Source organism: Pezoporus wallicus, unplaced genomic scaffold (assembly GCF_028554395.1).
Source record: "Pezoporus wallicus isolate ANWC-B61680 ecotype Strahan unplaced genomic scaffold, APGP_CSIRO_Pwel_v1 contig_4191, whole genome shotgun sequence".
In the NCBI taxonomy this organism is placed as follows: Eukaryota; Metazoa; Chordata; class Aves; order Psittaciformes; family Psittacidae; genus Pezoporus; species Pezoporus wallicus.
Window position 1 is genome coordinate 1028251 of NW_026641383.1, and position 19604 is coordinate 1047854.

The window sequence follows — 19604 nt, forward strand, 5'->3', positions numbered from 1 at the left end:
AATCCTTCACTCTCCAGAAGACAGAGGTACACAACATGCTGTGAGACAAGTAATGTATTTATCAGTTGTACTTAGGACATTATACCTTGTCTCTGCTGGACTATTTCCGAAGTCTTTAATAATCGGGAGATTGCCATAGGGAAGCACTAGGTGTGTAAAAATGAAGGGTAAAAGTGACTTGGTTATCTTACCAATAATAAAAATACCCTTTAATGTAAATTCTCAAAGGCTTTTAATAGTTTAGTTAGTCTCTCAAGACTAAGGGCTTTTCTTGGAACTCAATTCCACAACCCAGTAGTCCTTCCCTGCTCAGAGGAACTGAACACCAAGAGGCACAGCAGCAGAAAAGGGTTTTTAGTAAGTCATATCACCTGGTCTAGAGGATGAACAGCAGTACAGTGAGGTTCACTTTTAGAATGAACACCACATTGCTCAAAAAAGTAAAAGCATCAAGCCTCAGAGTCCACAGGTCACTACTGCCCCCATGACAGCCCAATGCTGACAGATGTGAACAGCGTGGGCCTGTGTGAGAAATGGAGTTTAAATCAGGATCAGTTACTTTCTGAAATCTTGGGTAATTAAAATTGAAGTGGGGGAACAGAGGACACAGACATGACTTGATGGAATTTAAGTAAAATACTGCTTCACACACGTGCACAGAAAAAATGAAACACAAAAGCCCCCCTAAAAGCCTCCTGAACCACAAAGAAAGTACTGAACTTGCACATTTCATTCCCAAAACAAAGCTTCCCAAACCTCAGGTACAAATGAACCTCACACCAGGGTTTTGTAGAGTCTCTATCCAGTAAATCATGCACTGTGTCACTCCTGGCACATGAAGTATTATTTTCCTCTCTTCCATCCCTCACTCCTCATCCTTGAGGGTTGCACTAGCTGTACCCTGGCCCAGCCATAGTCAATGAGTGTTCTGTTACTGACTTCAGCAGGATCAGGATTTGGCATAGATAGCTGCAGGACCAAAATTAAAAGGCCTTTTATGGCAACTGGGTTCAACCTGCAAGAACAAGGGCTAGATCCTTTTAGCTAGCAGAGGTAGGCTGGGCTGCAATGGGGCATTTTAGTGCTGCCAGATCCAGCCTAAGGGACCACCTGCACTTGTAACCAGCCCCATGAGTTAAAAGTATCTGTCCCCTAGAGCTAGGGAGGCAAGCCTCTCTCTCCCTGTGCCTGTTTCCACATCCCCAAGGCCATGGCAGAGCGGCTGGCATCTCAGGAAGACCCCCTTAGAGCAGGACCACGGGCTCACCCACCTCAGCATGATGCTCCTTGGCCTGTAGGATCCTGGCAAAGCAGAGCAAACCTGCCCTGGCAGCTGGGAGCTGGCCTGCCCTCCGAGAGCACAGGCATCCTCCTCCCATTCAACACTGGAAAGGAAGAGAAGCAGTGGAGGGGAACGCCAGGATAAATCTGGCACCCTCTCCCAGCCCCGCCTAGCACAAGCTGAACAGCCCAGGTGCCGAGCTCTAACTGCAGGGCTGGAAGCAATCAGCAGTGTGGACTTTGGGAGGCGACAGCCACAGCGTGATGAAAATCCCCACTCCCTGAAGATTTCCTCTGTTGACACTGGGGTCTTTAAATCCTGGCTCGGCAGCATCCCTGGGAGCCAGTACAGCGTGTACCGCGCAGCAACGCACGGCTACGTTTACTGTGCTGCAGCTGGCTCGCCGTGCGCACGCTGACGGGTGCTGTGGGGTTTGCTGCCTGCTTTTTTTCCCCTCTCGCTTCTTTTTCCAAGGCTGCTCCTCAGGATCTGATGCAGATTTGACTTATTCAAATGCAACACGTCCATATTGCCTGGCTGGAGACGACTCCTGGCAACCGCTGCCTGGTAAGAACTGGGTCTCGTGTCACACATGAGTTAGAAAACAACACCCCCAATCCTAAACAAGAGGAATGGAGTTATGATGGGGTGCTCAGACATTCCCCATTTACAAGGTTTGTTTTACCCCAACACTTACATTTTATATTCATTCTGGCTGCCTTTTTTCTTTCTTTTTTTTCTAACCGAGTGAGGTTTAATAAGCACTTACAAAAGTCTCCTTTACAGCTCTATCAAAAAATTGGCCTCCTGGGTAGCTCTGTGCTTCCAGAGAGTACAGGGAATTGTTTTTATGTTCGCAAGCCTTCACTGCAAGGCTGCTGGTGGCAGCAGTAACTGTAAGTGGCAGGAATTTCTCACATGTACTTTATAGGGACCTAACTCTTCCCATCTCCTGTGGTGGACGGGTGGACCTTGGCTCTTCCAGAAGAAGCAGAGAGGCAAGCAACACTGCTCAGCACCCCGCTGCTGCATTTAGCAAGAAAGGCAGCATCCCTCTCCCTACAGAAAGCAGCCTTTAGGCACTCACAAGTGAAGACTGGGGGAGAGCAATCAGCAAGCTCAGTGATCTAGGTCTTTTCTAGCCTTGAGTTAAAAACCAAAGGAGGGAAACCATAAGTGGGTGACTTTCAGAGGCCAGTCTAAGCAGGAATTAGTTAGGGACTGTGCAAGGAAACCTCCTGGCAAGCAGGACACACCAGAGGAAGCTCAGACTCTTATCTGAGGAGCATCTAAAGTCACGCAGCTCTCATAGGGGTTGACTTTGGTGCTCGAAGCCTGGAATCCCCAAGTCCCCGAAGGAGTGTCCATGTTAATGAGGCAGTAAGGTGAAGCCTCCGGTAGCAAATAAGCAATGCAATTATAAAGCCAGTCAATAGTGTAACGCCAGCCAACGTGTTCCAGCGATATTTTGAAACTGTAATCTGATCCTACTGTTTCCATCCTCGTGCCTTGCCTGCTCTCCCTTGTTGCATACTGTACTATTTGAGGCCCAGAGGGCAAAGCAAGCGCTGGCTGTTTGTTAATGATCAGAAACTGCGTTCCGAGCGAGAGCGCTGCCTGCGCCGCCCACTGCACTTTCTTGATAGTTCCTTCAACTCATGGCCTGCACAAGCCCTGTAGAAGGCTTCCCTGCACAACACAAGCCAGCAAAACAACCCCAAAACACAACTACAAACTCCACTTCTGCCTTCGGTTTCCAGCTCCCTTTTACCGCACTAAAAAAAAGGCAAAGCCACAGTCTAAGGCAATCTCCGACTCTGCAGTGTGTTAAGTCTTGCAGGAAACATATGCTTCTATTAAATTGGAAACAGCTTCTAATGCTGTCAGTTTGCTAAATGTAACACGTTCCCTTGGAAGAAGTGGAGCAATTTTAATGTTTTTGACTAACTGCACACACCAAACAGAGTATGTCTGATAAAGCTGGAATGGGCTCCAATAAATATAGCTTAGAATAAATTACTGCCTCATTAAGTAATTGTTTGGAAAAAGGAGAGCAGGTTTTCCAGATTATAGCTGTGTTATTAAGGGTGTTTATAATATTAGGAATTCTATCAGGGTAGCAGAACATAATGCAAGTTTAAATCAGACGAGCACTTGTTAGCTTGTTAAACCATTAAAGACTACCCTGGCAGAATGAGAAGGCGAACAAGACGGCACAGGTCCTGTGCGTGGAAGGCTAGCGAAGCACGCTGCAAACCAGCCGTGAGGCTGAGGAGCAAAAGCTCTGAGCAACTCTTGACAACGTATTTTCTGTACAAAGCGAGGGGGGATGTAGCTTTGTAATGTACCTGGGCTAGAAAACATTTATTCAAAACGGGGTTTATTCACGTACAGGAAGGCAGTTGTCTTTACTGGAAGAAAAGAACAGGCTTGGATTGCCCAGACCTTTCTCTTTCAAAGGTCTCACACAGTCAAAATGTCATTCTCGCATGTCCTGCTTCAGACAGGACTTCTCATCAGCATCTTTATGATAGCAGCCACCAGATGCAAACAAGACCCCAGCCTATCCTTTTTGGTCTTTTCCTTAACTGGAAGCTTTATGAAACAAGCCCACAGCTGCTAATGCCACCTCAGCCCTTCACAGGCCTGGTGCAGATGCAGTCCTGTTGACCACCAACTGCAGCAGTACCTGCTTTGAGTCAGACTGGGGTGCAGGATTCCTCCTTCCCACTCCCAGGAGCTGTTTTGTTAGGGCTAGTCATTGGGAGGAGGAGAGATTTTTGGGAGGATGGCAAAGCTGCCCTCTCCTTGTGTCAACTTTGTGCCCAATCCCCTTTGTAGCCTTGCCCAGGATGACTGCATGCACCAACAGTGCCCGTGTCACCACAACAGCCTGGCTGATACTCTGTGAGGTTCTTCAGAGAACCACCCAAATGAGCTGTGAAGTTTGGGTCTCCACATGGCAGCCTGATGAGCATGGATCAAATTGTCCTGTGCTGTGTACACACAGGCTAAGCAACTCCGCTGCCAGCATCAAAAGCTCAAGGACCGGGAGCTGCATTACACACCTGGGCATTGGTAGTAGGAAATCAAAGCTGCAGCAAAGAAAACCAGACACAGCACTAGGCCAGGTCCTCTGACTTTACTACATGATTAGCCGATTATTCAGCAGACTCTGCTTGTTGTCACCCGAAAAATATGTGAGGGCTTCTATGCACAAGCCTCCCTGGATCAGCCAGGAAGCTCCCCCTGCTCCATATCATGGTTTCTTTCCCCAAGTCCAGCACTCTGAGCCTCCTTGCACAGGAGCAGGAGATGCTGGTCCCGGAAGCAGGATCACAGCACAATGAGGTCTTCCCACCAGCAGGCAAGGAGCCACGCCAGAGCCGGTGCACACAGCTCCATGCTGGAAGAATCAGAGCCATAATCTCTTCAAGCAGTGGCGCAGCAGCAATTAAGACAACTGTGTACCGCTCCAGGGCCCAATTCAGCCAAGGGCTGCCCGCCTTCCATTGCTTCCCACTGCAGAGCCAGCAGGCACAAGCACAGCAAAAGCGCTCTTTTTAAAGAGGCACCTTACTTGTAAATTAAATTCAGAACAATGTGAAAGAGCCACACAGCCACCAGTAAGTGACACAGGCTAGCAAACACACGCTCCCTTTTCACTGCTAAAATTACACGCCTGTAATGACAAGATGCTACTGGTCAGACTCTAAGGGAGAATGATGAAATAGCAACACCGGCTACGCACCCCTCCTCCCCTGCACCGTCGCCCTGAACAATAGATTACAGCAACACTGTGTGTTGTATTGTACAAGACATCTCTATTGGCACATGCATGTCACTGCATAGCTGGTATTTTTAGTGGATGGAGAGACTGAGTATTGTAGGCCCATCTTCCTTGGATGTGTGTAATTCCTACAAAGGTTAATGAGACTTGTGCATGTGTCCAAGAGAGATGAGACCCCTTTGTGTTTAATAAGAGTTTCTTCCATGTACGTCTAATTACCTGGATTGAGTCCTTGTTTTCAAGTGTATCTTTTCCCCAAAGATACCTTGTTTTTCCCCTTTGTCACAGACCCTTAACAAACACATGGGGGGGGGGGGGAAATGCCCAAGCTACTGTGGAAAGAATTGAATGGTTTCCCAAAAAGTAGGTTATTGCTCTGAAAACAGTGCTGAATAAATTATCACAGTCAAACTGAAAAGCAACGAAAGGCAGGGGGAAGAAGAGGCGAGGAAAAAACCACCTCTATAAAGCAATGTATACTGCAAAACGCAGCACACATCCCAGCAATGACAAGTCATTTTAGCTTCTGGGCTGCAGATTTTATTTGCTAACCAGTTTCTCACCACTGAGAGTTAAATGTAGAGAAAAGGAAGGTGTTTCCCTGGCATATTTAGAATGCAACTTATACAGCATATGAGTTGTTTTCACTGTTTTTGCTTAAATGAAGTGAAGGCAGCCCTGAAAAGAAGTATATTCTGTGAGAAAGCACCCACTGAAAACAAAACACACACACAAAAAAAAGCAGTTAAAGTTTGACAAGGAAGTTTGCTAAGACGGTGTTAAGTGATGTTGGACAAGATGGTAACTGCTGGCCCCTTCAGTCCAGCTCATGCTGTATTTCAACAAGCGCCTGTTTTCCACGTCCTGCGAAGGAGCCTTCTGAAAACTGATAAAGGGAATTTTGGCCAGCCTTGAGCCATTCTCAACCTGCAACAGCTACAAGTTAAGAGATGAAAGTGGTCCAGTTTTTCATGGCACCTGCTTGATTTCACAATAAAAACTACTATACCAAAGCGATACCCTAGAAAAAACAGCCACCATGGGATCAACCTAACTTTCATGTGTAGCAATTTAAACATGCTCAAATAAATCTTTTAAACTTATACGGGGACACCCTTTTAAATAGCATTTTTTTAACAGCATATGTATTAAATCTGTATTTCAAAGCAGGCTTTATACAGGTCAATTAACGAACAAGCTTAGCCACAAACTAAGTCTTTGGAAATTGAAAGCGGAAAATACAGAGGGGAAGAGATCAGGAAACTGAAACTAAATGTCCTAAACTTCGTTTCATATTCAGTCAGGCACAACCCATTCAGCTCACCCAAGGTAGTATTACACTGATTTTCCCCACAATTAAGAAAAGACCCGCCTCAGAGCACATATGTATCATGTATGTTCCACTGCCAGAGAGGGGAAGCACAGCAGCAACAGGAAGCTTTACACTGCACATTACACACACAGAAAATATTCTCTCTTCTACTCATTCGCAAGTTATTTGTGGAATACTTTAGTTAGAGGAGGAAAGGGGAAGGGTTGTTTAGAAGAGCCAATTCTGCCAAACAGATGGAGTAGGAGGCTAAGGGAGAGAGTGAGCTGGATCACAGAAGGGTAACCTAAGCAGGTTATTGTACCCCTGGGACAGCCAGCAGAGTACCCTGCTCAAAATCCCTTTGACCACAGCAGAGAGTAATAAAGTGTAAGTCACTCCTCCTACACAGGGATGGGTGAAGGCACAAGAACAACCAGCCACAAATCATTCTATGCCAAAAAAAAGCTTAAATAGAGTGGCTTCTCTCTCACATGCACACACACAGAGCAGTAAGAAAGCAAAATGTTACCACTGTTTAAAGAGAAAAAGACCTGTGGTTTGCGCATGAACGCCAGCCTCCTATCTTGATGAAATCTGTATTTAAAACCTATGCAAATGATATGCGTGCACGTGTACATGTATCCATTAAATGCTTCTTCCAAGGGGGAAATGGTGCCTGTAAAAACACATGAGAAGTAAAGAGTTTGTGGAGGCACCGGAAGATGATGATGTATTCCTGCATTAGGTTTTAAAACTTCATTTTGCAGCTACCTGAAGTTAAGACAAAGCTGCCTTTAGGCATCTCAAACTAGTCAGACCTGCTGTAGCAGTTGCAGTCTGCTTCAAATATGCCCTCCACGCTCCTTTCAACCTCCACCCCAACATATATCCGCATAGTTTACCTCCAATCATGGGTGGTTCTTTCTATAGCGCAGTTCACTCAACCTTACTGCCTGGCATGACAGGAGATTTTTAAAGAGTAATGTTACGGGCTGCTATAAGAAACTGTATGAAAACAGCTGATAACTGTCACGTTTCCATTAGAGGTGAGCATGGCCCACACAGCACAAGGGTTTTCCAGTGGGATGGAAAAATCTAGGATCAAGAAAACAGCCTAATTTGTCACAGATCATCCAAGCAAGTTTGAGGGCGAGTTTAGATCTTTCCACCACCTCTGGGTTCCTTTGAAAAGGGAACTTCTTTCTTCTGCTACTCCCATATACTGCCCAGTTTTAAAAATAACATTAAAAGGAAACAATCCACATTTGCACTTCAGTCTTTGTATTCTGCCTTATTAAGAATACAATTTTTATTTGAGCTTCACTAGAAAAAGCTGCCGGATGAAATCCAACACATCTTACTGGTGTGAAAACAAAGTAAACAGGCTTTGCCTGCTAATAATTACACAGACTTGAGACTCATGTCATTCAATACCACTTAAAATTCAATTACAGAGCAATATTAACAAGAAATTCCTCTTTAAGCCCCCTGCTCCTCAAAACACTGATCATGTATATAGGTTGGGAACTTCAGATTTTATATAGCAACACCTATAGTTTTACGTACCAGGCAGCATACTGAACCCAGCCCCATATTTGGAAGGATAATGGTCCGAGCTTGCCTAACACAGGACTCTGAGCATGGTTTTAATATCACTGCAGCAGCCTGAATCCACACTCAATCTGATGTGGTGGTGGTGGCTGCTGTCCCACTTGAGCTTGCAGAGTCTCCGCCCTCAAAGAAGGGACACGTGAAAACTAAAAACTTGCTGTTCGGTGAGGTGACAGCTCCTCCAGTCCTTTCAAGCCATCTTACTCCTCATCACGAAGTCAAGCTGCTTCTGAAGGCCGATGGGCTGTACTACCAGCTACCCAATGCCCCTGCAGACTGCCCCAACTCTCCCCTGGAAATGCCCCTCAGATCAGCTCTTCCCCACTCAGGAATTCCCCTCTGTGCAGGAGGAATCTCCCAACTGTGGGTTTAGTGCTTCTTCACAGCTCCTCCTGGCCACTTCGCAATGACACCAAGCATCTCACACGTTCATCAGGAGCCATCAGTGCAGCAAAGGTCGCTGTGCAGTTTCTATTCTACACAATGACACACCATTTCATTACCATGCAGCCCCAACCAAGACTGAGGGTAGGGACCCTGCTGTGATGGATGCTTTACAGCCACAGCACACACACAGGCCCGTTGCTTCCACAAAACCTCTGCCACACGTTTCTGGATTCTGTTTTGCTTGACTTCAGCTCATCCAGCAGCAAAGTGAGCACTGCATTTACAGAGCTCTCTTTCCCCACTTGTGGTGAACAGTCAGCATTGTTATCTTATTTTTTTGTTATAGTGTTTGCACTGGTAATGCTGAGCAAACCTGAAGCCTCCACTACAGCAAACACAAAAAATAAGACTTTGTTTAGAGAAGAATTAAAGAACACACACATGCTGGGGGGGGGGGGGGGGGTCGGGTCCTCTCTCCATTTACAGAAAACAGGCACTTATTCCTGACAGCACAGTTGCCCTGACTGATCGAATTTAGAAATGCAACCAATGGCACAAAACATGCAATTATATCCCCCTGAAGCAAATGAGTGCTGTTCTGAGATTGGCAAATTCCATTTTCTACAAACCATTAATTAGCAGGAGATTCATCTACGCTCAAGATCTGTGCTTACTGCCAACCTGCTTGCATTTAAGCTGGACCTTGCTCTCTCCTTTGGAACAGTCCTGATCTTTGGACTTGGTAACTGAGAGTTGCCTTTTCTGGCACTGATTTGGGTGCCTGTTACAAGGAACTGTTGCAACTGGAGCTCTCTCTTCGTGAAATGGTTACACATATAAAGCAGAGTAAAAAGACAGCGCCTCTCCTGCTACCCAGCCCTTATAAAAGTAGATCAGCAGAAAACTACTTGCACTTTCAAAGTACTGCATTCCCCTTGACAGATTACACTTTAAGATGTTACATAAAAGCAAAAATAGTCACAAGTATTTTGGATCACCTGTCTAGTGTTAGCACTGCTGGAGACAAACTGTGCCAAGAATGTTTTACATCAGTGCGAAAAAAGAAGTCAGAGTTCCTAAAAAAATTCTTTTTCCCTATGAATTATTTATTGGAAAAATAAAAGCAGCTTCTGTAAATGATGGCAAAATCCCCTTCAAAACAGATATTGCATAAGATCTGTTGTACTTCATGGAAGCTAGGAAAAAAATACAAGACTATGAAATTTGATGTTTTCCTTGATACTAGGACATTATTTCAAATTCCTCAATGCCTCTCAGGCAGACAGTTTGAGTGCTTGGATTATTTACATTATTATTTCCACCAAAACAGAGAAACTCCTTATTTCATCTTTCCCATTAAAATGAACAGGTGTATAAAGGAATACAATTACAATCCTTTATAAATCAGCACCTACAGACACATTTAATGCTCTTTTAAGACTGCTTCTCCTACAGACAAAACCTGAAGTACCTACGGCTAGCAAGTTTCTTTCTGTTTGCTTTTAACCGGCTTCAGAGAATAAGAAATCAGCTTGACAGGAAAATCAAAGCAGCGTCTTAACATGCACAAAGTCTAGCTTCATTCGTTAGCAGTCCAATCCAGTTCCTGCAGGAAAGGAGTGGGTGGTTTTTGCTACCAACTTAAATGGAAGTAGGATCAGTCACGAAAGGAGGAAGAGCCATAGCTGTTACGTTAGATGCTGCAATACTTGCCTGGACAATGGAAGGATTCCCTAGGACACATTCTGGGATACCTGTCTGGCAGCACAAACGGCTAATCCTCCTCCCATCTCCTACTACCACCACCACTAGCTCATTATGGTAAATCAGATTCCGAAGATACCATCTTATTATGTAAAAAACGTATGCCTTTTAACTTCAAGCCGAAAGGGCTACTTTCAGTTTACCCTGCTTAATCGACTGCTTCATTTCTACAGCAATTTAAGCACAAGCAGCGGCAACTTTTAAGAAAGCACAGTTAATTCCTACAGTTCTTTTTACCACGTGAAAGCTTCCCGTGCACTTAGGTGGAAAATGAGGTGCCTCAGTCAATTTTGTACCCTGCGAGAAGCCCGTAAGACACAGGCACCTTCATTTGTGCAGCTGAATACCCCAAAAGAAATCGGAATAAAGAGGTGGGAAGTGTAATTTCAACTCGCACAAACAGAACTGTTTATTCCATTCGAGAGACACGAGCATAAAACTGTTGTTAGGGGGCAGCCAAGCCCTCTACCACCATTGTTCGAGCAATAGCGTGTTCTCCGGTGGCCAGATCCAGCACCCACTGACGGCAGCGAGAGCCACCCCGCTGACTTCACCGGGCACTAGCTCAAACTGCCTGGACTTTTCCTGATCCCGGGAGCTTTTGGCTTGTCTGGACACAGACTGACACATGCAACCGCTTTGGTGTGCTGCGCTGAAGTTGGGGTGAAGGGGCTAAGCCCCCCCCCCCCCCCCGATGGAGGTGAATTGGGCAGATTCGCTTTCTTTTACACGGGCAGCTGACCCGTAGCTGTAAATCAGCCACCAAAGGGTCCCAGGGGGACAGCATGCAAACCCCTCCCGAGATTTTCAACGCAAGTGGCCCCGGGTTTCCCAGCTGTGCCTCACAAAACGCAAGGAATGACAGCAGGTAACCGCACTCGCTCTTTCCACGCTTAAACAGAACGTACATTCCCGGATCCTGACACACTGACACGAATAAAGCAGCAAACGCTCTAAATGAAAGCAGCACCGCAAAAGGACCTTTTCCAAGTATTCCCCCATCCTGAAGGCAATCCCAATAAACGGGGGCACTGCTTCTAAATGCACCCCAAACGCCTGTTTCTCCGTTTTGGCGCTGCTCCCAAGGAGGAGGGCACAGCCACGCTAATTCCTGCCCTGCTGCCGCCCCAACACCAACCCTGGAAGGGTCCGGCCAGCGGGGCCATATGTCAGCTTCGCTCCGGCGGAGTCGCAGCCTCCCCCAAGCCCTTTTAGCCCTCCCGGCCCCACAGCACGCACTTTTAAGGGTAGCCCGAAGCCCCCGCTGCTCTTGCCTGGGTAAACGGAGGCACGGCTGCAGCCGCCTGGCTCCGAGGCGCACACGTTCACTTACCGGGGTAAGGCTTCGAGTCAGGTGTAGCACGGCTCTTCGGAGCACAACCTCCCAGCACTACCGGGGCCGGCACAGCAGCCCCGATTAAAAGTATATTCCAACTCCACGCACGCACCTGCTCCAGCCCCGGGATCCCCGCACATCGGCGGCGGGAGGAGGAAGGGGGATGTAGTATTTTAAGGATCAACTCTCCCTCCTCTGCTCATCTCAGCACGGAGGAGAGGGGGAGGACGCCCGCCCGGGTACGAATTTAAAGGTAGAGATAAAACCAGCCCCGATGACTCGCAAAGCCGAGGTGGGGGTCACGGCCCCCCGCTCCCCCCTTGCCGCCCCCCAGCTCTACTCACCACATGCAGCTCCACCTGAGAACTAACGCATGGAGGGGAGGGGAGGTCGCAAACTCTCGCCCTAGAGCAGCTCCATATGTCGCTCCCTCGCCGCGCCGCTCCGGGGAGGGGCCGGGTGGGATGCGGAGGAGAACGAGGAGGAGGAGGAGGAGGAGAAGAAGGAGGAAAAGGAGGAGGAGGCAGGCGCAGGCGGCGTGAGGATTTAAGCCTCCGCTCTCCCCCGGCGGCTGCGATCACGCAGCATTATACAATGGAGGAGGAGGAGGAGAGGGAGGAGGCACCAGCCCCAGCTCCCAGCACTTGCCGCCAGCACTGACGACAGGGGCGGCTCCGGCGAGCTCCTCGCCCTCCGGCCCGCGTTAAAGCCCCGCCTCGGCCCCGGCCCCGGCCTTCCTCCCCCCGCTTCCCCCGCTGCTGCTGCTCCTCCTTCTGCTCCCGGCTCCCTGCGCTGCCCACCCGTGCCCCGACCGCGGGGGTTCCCTGGGAGCGCTGGCCCGGCACAAAGGCGGGTGCCAGCGCGCCCCGACCGCAAATATGACAAGTATCCCTGCGATCCCCGACCAGGACCCCGCCGCGCTGCCACCCCCCCCCGGGTCGGACCGGTCATAGCCCCCCTTCCCCAGCCATCTCCCGGTCGGGCCAAGCGGAGCGGGGAGGGATGCAGGAAAGCCGGGGCGCTGCCTGCCGCCCCCCGCCCCGGGAGCTCACCTGGGAGCCGAGGGAGGCGGCGCCCCCCTCCGCGGGATCCTCGGTGCTAATTTGGGCTGTGCAGGCACCACCGAAGCACAAAAATGAGGCCAAACGGAGATGCTGGAGAGCACGAAGACTTGGGGGGAGGGAGTGAGAGCTCGGCACCAGGCGCTGTCTGGAAAGAAGATGATTATTTTAAGTTACCTCCGATGATTGTGTTTGGAAGGGGGCTGTAATCTCAGGCGACGATGTGAACACCTTCCAGTTTTGGCTGCAGCCCCAAAGGCATCTCGGATCATTACCAGCCTTTGATGTCCCACTAAACCGGTTGTATTTCGGGACAATAAAGCTTTAAGACCTAACATAAAGGCGATTATTAGTCATTAATATCACGACTCGTTTAGGTATTATGCTCAAAATGGCCTGTAACGATTCGCGATCAATCAAGCTGATGGTCTTGTTCGAAATTAAGTTCCATTTTCAGCTAGAAAACTGTAAAGGAAAAGGAAGGGAAGATTTCCTTAACCTGGAAATTGTATCTCTCAAAAATCCACAACGGGGGAAAAAAAACCAAACTGGTGAATCTGCCAAAACAGAAAGAGATAAAGGGATGATTTTATGGATTCTTAAAATTACAATTGAAAAGACCCCATCTAGTTGAGTTTTAAACACCAAGACTGGTATTTCAGGTAATATTCTGCTGAAGTCACTGCAGTGGGAGGAAAGGGCATCACATCTAAAAACCACCCTTTGACTTCGCCACTTCTGGAGGACTGGGCACCCCTTTCCCTTCCACTTCTGCTCAGCCATTCCTTTGAGGAGATCCAAACACTCTCAGCCTCCCTTTGCCTGCAGTAAAGAGGGAGCCCAGAACCAGATCTGCAAAACAATTCACGAACCATTTACTGCCTTTTGACGAGTGACTTACGAATTGCTCCAGAGCTGGCAAAAATTAAAACCAGAATTTCCCCCAGCTGGATTCTTTCCAGCAGCAAGGCTCTGAAACGCGGTCCTTCTACTCAAGGAAACAAACATCTTGAAATTACAAGTCATACTAAAAATGACTAAATAGAAGGAAAAGATTCCTTTTGTTTCAGGCCTGAGTGGTGCCTGTTCAGTGGGCTTCAGCCTACTCAAAAGCCACCCAGAGTATTTGTAATACCTGTACATGTTTAGTGATAGGAGGAGAAGGAATGGCTCTAAACTGAAAGAGGTTTAGGTTAGACATCAGACCCCGTGAGGGTGGTGAGGCCCTGGCACAGGGTACCCAGAGAAGCTGTGGCTACCCCATCCCTGGCAGTGCTCAAGGCTAGGCTGGATGAGGCTTGGAGCAGCCTGCTCTAGTGGAAGGTGTCACTGCCCGTGGCAGGGGGTTGGAACTGGATGAGCTTTAAGGTCCGCTTCCAACTCAAACCATTCTACGGTTTTTGGCAGAGGTTTTTCTTTCTGCATGCTGGATCAATTGAATTTCAGGGCCACATTCTGCCCTGCTTCACACCAGATTTGTAACACAGCAGGATCTGGCCTTGCGTAACCGCTCTATGGATGCACCCAGATGAACCTTCTGGAGCTCAAAGTCCGCAGCAGGTTTGCAGTCCCAGTGCCTGGGTGTGTGCACACTATCACCGGCACCATAGGCACAACCACAAGCATTTGCTAAATAAGCAGCTGGGCTCCAGTCTAATATCCAAGGCCCTGATCTTGCCATGTTACACTCAGCAGTAAAAGGCCTGAGCCTGCATCGTCTGTTTTAAATGCTTCTGACTTTGTTCGGTTGCTCCAATTTTACACGAGCATAAGAGAAAACTCACCGCCCCTTCTGTTTCCTACTGTAACTCCCCTGGGCCTTTCTTGGCAGGAGTTTATAGTCACGCTGTAACTGGGATTATTCCTGCGAACACAACTAGTACAACCTGCATCCACACTCTGAAGCACTCTCAGCTGAGCACAGGTCACAATACCGATCAATACGAGTAGAGCTCCTTCCTCTGTCTCGCACGCAGCAGAGGCTCCATCGTGGCGGGGTGAGGTTGAGCTATGCAAGGTGAATAATCCTACCACTGACTACTCCTCAGATTGCCTCCTACCCGATTTAACGAGACCTTGCTGGCCTAGAAACTCCGTTCTGCAGCTCCAGAGTGATCTGACCAGAAGGTGTCTGCAAGGCCCAAACACAGTTTGCCCAAACATGTTAGTAAGCACAGAGAAACAGCCTGCAACCGAGCCACGAAACGCTGTATGAGGAAGTGTGTTGGCAGAGGCAAGAGCCTGCAGGAGAGGGGAAAAAGTCTGCATGTCTGCGAGGAGGAGCTACCCAAAAGGCATCCCATTTGGAATGGTGCTTCCTGATGAGCAGTAGCACAGATGTAATTTTGCAGTCATAGCCTTGACACAGACCCTCGCCCGTGAAGGCCACACACTGAAAGAGAAGGAGCCTGACTGCATTTTTCTACACCGGTACTGACCTGATATGGGCCACAGGCACAATCTAAGCACAGCCTTGTCTGTGAGCTAGGATAGTCAAAGCTTGCCTGATTAAGGCCATGTCTCCTGTACATCATCCCAAACCCTTCTGTGTTAAACAAATGAAATAACAAAGATTGGAAAGACTGGGAGGGGGGAAACAAGCACCAGACTTCATAGGCAGTTTATCAGAGCTACTCTGGACTTTTAGGTAATCTCTGCCTATCAACACGTGTACTAATTAGGAAAGAGTAGCAACATTTGGTGTGCTGGAACATTGACATCCCTCATGTTTTTCGAGTAAAGAGGCAGTGAACTGCTTCCTACGTTTCTAATTGTATCCTTGGCCTTTTTTTTTCTAATTGCAGTACACATTAACACTGAGATTTCATCAGGTAATTGTATAACACATCTTCATTTTCTCCCTGGATGTTTTTGCTGCAGTGCATGCAGGAGCTGGCAGGCAAATACCCAGTACTGCCCCCAGAGCACACAACTGTTTGCAAATAAAGACCCCACCATCACCTGTAACTTGTGGCCAGGAGAGCCAACACTATCCTGGGGTGTACTGGGAGTACTGTGGCCAGCAGGTTGAAGGAGGTGATCCTCACCCTCTATTTGACCCTGGTGAGACCACATCTGGAGTCATCTTTCCTCAGTACAAGAAAAACAAGGAGCTATTGGAGAGGGTCCAGCCAAGGGCCACAAGGATGCTCAGGAGTCTGGGGCATCTTTCTTATGAGGACAGATTGCAGGAGCTGGGCCTGTTTAGTCTGGAGAAGACTGAGCAGGGATTTCATTAATGCATATAAATATCTCAAAGACAGGTGCCAGTAGGATGGTGCCAGATTCTTTTCAGTGGTGTCCAGTGACAGGATGAGGAGCAACGGCCATAAACTACAACACAAGAGGTTCTACCTCAACATGAGGAAGAGCTTCTTTATGTTGAGGGTGGGAGAGCACGGGAACAGGCTGCCCAGGGAGGTTGTGGAGGACCCGCCTGGACATGTTCCTGTGTAACCTGCTCTAGGTGGCCCTGCCTTAGCAGGGGGTTGGACCAGATGATCTCCAGAGGTCCCTTCCAACCCTAATGATTCTGTGATTCTGTGAGAAGCATAACAAAGGACCTACCTACAGCCAAGGATGCTCCTTCCACCAGATCCCCACTGAGGAACCAAGGTCTTACAGATAAGACGAAAGCACGCTACAACCAAAGGCATGTAAACATCAAAACCTTGTGCCATCCCTGTTCAGGCCAGCTCTGGAGTCAGTACTGACCTTCTAGAGCAGGGCCCTTCTTATGCAAGGCTCAGCCATAGATAAAAGCAAGGCCCTCAACAAAAACAAAGTGGGGTACTGCATTACTGCACTCTGCACCTATATGTTAGCAGGGAGGAAGCTGCACCTTGAGATTTCAATTGCCTTTTTGCCTTTTTTCACTGGTGCAACTCTCCCACTGTAACAAGGCTGCCCCACACATCCCAACGCACAGGAATCAGGTAAAAGCAAAGGAAGGAAAGCTTCCCCTTTCCCACTCCAATTTTAGCTCTTCTTTTCCCTTTCATTTTCTGTGTTAGTTCATGTTTTTCTCCTTTAATGTTTTTGTGGCAGTAGGAGAAACACCGTTCCCTAGAATGCATAATATGCTTAATTATCATTCTCCGTTAGTTCTCTAGGAAAAAAAAAAAAAAACCTACAGGAGAAATCAGTTTAATTAATGAGTATGACCAAATGCAGCCTTAGTTCTAATGCAGTATCATATATTATACGTCCAGTTGGGCAGTTGGTCTTACTTGGGTAAAATGAACAGAGATGCAGAAAACCATGGAGCTCATGAATCAATATTCTCAGCGCAACTAACCCCTTTTGTACAGTTATTCTAAGCCTTCCTACAGATTTCGATGCCAGCGTCTGTTCCCAAATACTGCTTTTGGCTTCAGTAACGCAGGATCGGGCTCGTACAGTCTAGTAATAGAAAGCTGTTGCTTGGCAGTACCAAGGGTTGTGCCACATGGTAAATTCATTAAGTAATTAAGAGAAAAAACACAACAACCTAAACTCCAAGATAGGTCTGAAATAGTCAAATACCCAGTAAGAGTCCCCAGTGTGTGTCAAGGACAAGGGTGGCAAGGTTTCATCTGAAAGTAGGACTTGGTGATTTAGATGCTTTTCAAAAGGGCTACTCCTCATACTAAATTATTAAGGAAATATTATGGAACAGGATTATCAGGAAAGGGAAAAAAAAAAAAGAAGCAGTGTGCATTAGCTGGCTTAGTCAGAGGAGGTTTTGCTGCATTCCTCATGCAGGGAGATGACTCCCTCCCTCTGTAATTCCCTGTGCACTCCCAGTCCTCTGGAGACTGCTGGTGTGCATCATCCTCACTCCAGCTGAAACATTCTGTCCTGACAGAGGTTCAGGCTGCCTACCATTGCTGTTTATCTTCTTACATCTTTTTGCCTCTTCTAAATAGCTATGTTCTTTGCCCAAATCCCATTCACACTGTACCACCTGCAAGATGTACTTCAGTTCTGACCCAGGCCAGACTGCTCACACCGATGCCATTTGTACGGCACACAGGCTTCTCTACAGTCTCCCCTTTCCACTCATGCTTCTCGAGACAGTGGATTGTACTTTGCATTGAGTTGAGTTTTAAACACTTTCAGGCTGCTTTTCTTTCCCTTTCAGATTCTGCTCTGCAGTCTCTAGCAACAGCACAAGTCACTCTTTTCTGGAACACTCGGTTACTTTTTTTGCAGAGATGCTACATCCTGATATTCATCTCTCACAGGGACCAGTGGAGTTAAGAGAAGAAAAGAACTATCTGCAGACAAAACCAAAGGCTCTGTTTTACAGTCGAGGGGAGAATACTTTTAATAAAGAAAAACATAGAAATGGTGGGGGCAAACGCAGAGATGGCCAGTCTTCAGCCTAATTAACCACTGGTGTAAACAGATGTCGATGCAAGCAAGCCAGAAGCCTTTGGCCACCCACTAGCCCTGAGCACAAACCCAACATGAGCCTGAAAAGCTTAACAACATGGGGCTCTCAAACCTGCAAGCCAGACACACACACTTAATACAAAGGATGTCACCGTCTCCCTTATGCAGATGGAATACCTGCTCCTTGTTCACCAGGGGAGAGCAGCTGTACTGGTGCGGCTTACACCATGCACTGCACATACTACAGCTCTTTCCTGAAGCAAAGCTATTCCAACAGAGCTCCATATGGAGCCATACGTTTCTGGAGCGCTGATGCCCCCCCATATAAGCACTCCTGAAACGTGAAAGATGCCTGATGCAGAGGCAAGTTGGAATATGTTTAGCACTGCTCAACCCCACTCTGATGCCAAAGGCTTGAAAGACCAAACAGGGACACCAGTGGGGTGACGAGGCTTCTAGACCTGGATGTTCTTGCTCAGATTTGTTGCACTGAAGTACTGTACAACGGTAGCAATGTGTCTGAGGCTGGTGGTGTGGCTACCCTTGGATGGAGGGTGTTAAATAGTTTCACAATACATTATGTAGGACTTAAAACCATGTCACTGGAGTTTACCGTGCTCACGATCAGATGCATTACCAAAAGAACACCTAAAAACTATTTCAATCCTTATTTACATGAAAACACAAGTTACTACATCAACATCCAAATGAATGCACCCACCACTAGCTGCTTCTGCTGCCGGCTGGAATACAACCTGTAGAGCATATTAACACTCCTACACAAATTGGGGTTTTGGGCATTCTGTTTAAGACTAGTTTCTCCATCGTCTTAGAGCCACTAGATTCAAGGAACGCTTACCAATGAGACATATGCAATTCCAATCTGCAATAATAAATCTTTCCTCTGACTGTCCCAGGTGCAAAATTCATCAGAGACAATGTTTATGTGTACTCTTTTCAGACAGGGGTTTCTGAGGGTCTCATTTTAAGTAAACAGTGAGTTGTCCTACACCACCCCTTAAAAACACACCCAGTAAAACAACCAACAAACCCCAATAAAACAGAAGTTGAAGCTGCACAGCTAAATTTAGAAAAGAGGAAAAAAAGAAGAGCTGGCAAAAAAACCTAGCACGAGAACATCAAATGTAGCATAAACTCCCACTGCCATTCTGTTCCACTACAAATAAATGGAGATCATATAGAACTGAACTCATTGAGCCAATGCAGTGAATGCACAAGCCGTTCTGGTTTAACCCTTCACAAAATGCATGATTCCTGGTTATGTGCAAAGAGGAGATTAAAAAGACTGAATGAGTACATCAGATGCTTTTACTGACTGTGCCTGTGGTAATGATTCATTTTACCTCCCTACATTCCCTCCTGCAAGCACGACTAAGAGTCAGCAAAAGCTCAGGCAGGTAAACAGGCTGTGGGTGAAGTCTGTGTTTCTTTAACTCTACCTAAAACCACCCCTGTAACGGTCAGAAATCCATTTCAGTTTTCTGAAGAAAAAGGGAACTGCACAAATTCATTTAGGTTCTGTTCTCCTCTTGCCTTTTTTTATGCTCTCTCACTTTAAAGGAAGCTGTTCATTTACAGTGACCATTAGCCAAAGGCTAAAAGAGGTTTACACCTAATTGGTATTCCCAAGCAAAGATGAAACACTAAATCACTGCAAACCCACC

The 19604-nt window shown here is 47.3% G+C and overlaps 1 protein-coding gene across 5 annotated transcripts in view; it reads right to left on the reverse strand.

The window, feature by feature from the left end:
* SERTAD2 (SERTA domain containing 2) overlaps positions 1 to 19604 on the reverse strand; it is an 82144-nt gene that overhangs the window by 9845 nt on the left and 52695 nt on the right. For 3 of the 5 annotated variants that reach the window (XM_057423488.1, XM_057423486.1, XM_057423485.1), the window contains one exon: positions 12535 to 12691. The gene's annotated coding sequence lies outside the window, so the exon portion shown is untranslated. Of the gene's footprint in view, positions 1 to 11479; positions 11786 to 11826; positions 12387 to 12534; positions 12692 to 19604 lie in introns of those variants that run through there. The other 2 variants (XM_057423484.1, XM_057423487.1) reach the window with 2 other exon arrangements.